Source organism: Syzygium oleosum, unplaced genomic scaffold, assembly GCF_021117445.2.
Source record: "Syzygium oleosum isolate NSW1041296 unplaced genomic scaffold, Sole_v2.1 Sole_v2.12, whole genome shotgun sequence".
Classification (NCBI taxonomy): domain Eukaryota; kingdom Viridiplantae; phylum Streptophyta; class Magnoliopsida; order Myrtales; family Myrtaceae; genus Syzygium; species Syzygium oleosum.
Genome location: NW_026607496.1, coordinates 4,650,205 through 4,651,575, shown reverse-complemented (window position 1 = coordinate 4,651,575; position 1,371 = coordinate 4,650,205). Strand labels below are relative to the sequence as shown.

The following is a 1,371-nucleotide window of genomic DNA, read 5'->3' as shown; positions in this document are numbered from 1 at the left end:
ATACCTCTCTTGACTAGCAGTGTCCCATATTTCAAACTTAACTGTTGTAGAATCTTGCAAAGCTCAAAGTCCCTGGCTCCTACCAGATCGGATAGAAAATGCTAAAATACGATGCCAATAAAATGAACACTAGACAAGATGTTCAGATGCCAAAGCTATATGAAGCAGCAATGACTATGAGTATGTTGCATATCAAGACACCATCATCCTACTAAGCAGAAGATTTCTAAGCAATCAATGTCGCCACCTTGATCACGGCAAGTGCCACCTAGATATAAGATTTCATACAAGCATAATGACCGAACAAAAAGAAAGAAATGATCGCATGTAGCAAGCGTACCTTAACACGCAGGTTCTTTGCATCATTCACTGAACCGTTCTCTGCATTGAGCTCGCTCAATCTTCCAGAAGCCCTATCTGCAATAACCCGAATGTCGAGCCAATCAATCACAGAGCCGATTCACTAACCAGAGGCATTCATCAAATCGCGAATTATACTCAAAGTCCCTGGCAACTTCACAATCTCGCAGCCATCGGGCAAACAATTTCGCCCATCGAAATTTGCCAAGCCCTTAGCCATGATCTACACACTCGACTACTTCCAAAATACAAAGCAGGACAGACGCGGCTCCAAAAAACATGGGACAACCTCCCGGAGACAACCAACGGCATGCGGCACAACCGGAGGAATGCGCAGCGACCGGAGATCAGCTCGACCTCAAATTCAGCTCGCCGGCGACGAAAAAAAGTCGCGGACAACACGAACGGCGGATGGAGGGATTTACCCGGAAGCGAAGAGGAGCAGCCCATGGCAATGGCGCCGGCGAGGCGATTTCACCGGACGGCTCGGATCGACAGGTGCGCGGGAGCTCGAGAACTGCGCACCGGAATCGAAGGTCGGAGTGCAAAGGCGAGCGAGGAAGGAGGAGGACTGAGTTCGTTGGACTTGGACGGGCACGAATGAACGGTGGTTGCCTTTCCGGCGCGCTTGGAACAAGAAGGACAAATGGCTCTTGTTTGTTTCGGGTGGGCTTGTTTCGGGCGGGTTCGGGTAGATCCAAAACAAGTTTAAGCCTTGTTTTTACTGTTATCCAAACAAGGTAAGGCCAACCCGACCCAATATGAAAATTTCCTGTTTGGATCGGGTCAGTTCGGGTCGGTTCATGTTTGAACGGGTATTTTTGACACCCCTAGTACAAACCCTGTTTGGCTTCTACCCCAAAACCCACTTTCCCACTAAACCCTAATCGCCTCTTTTTGTCCATTTTGCTTCAGCATTCTTCGTTCTCATCAATGGAGCTTTTCTTCAGTTCTTGGTGTTCGATGTTGATGCTGCTTCTCTCCTAGTGGTAACTTTGTCCATGGTGTGAC

At 48.4% G+C, this 1,371-nt stretch overlaps 1 long non-coding RNA gene across 1 annotated transcript; it reads right to left on the bottom strand.

The window, feature by feature from the left end:
- LOC115672349 (uncharacterized) lies at positions 1-960 on the bottom strand. Its single transcript, XR_004004716.2, has 3 exons — positions 786-960; positions 341-417; positions 1-79 (listed from the first exon to the last, which is right to left on the bottom strand). It is a non-coding gene; the product is annotated as an uncharacterized LOC115672349 (long non-coding RNA).
- Between the last annotated feature and the right edge of the window lie 411 nt (positions 961-1,371).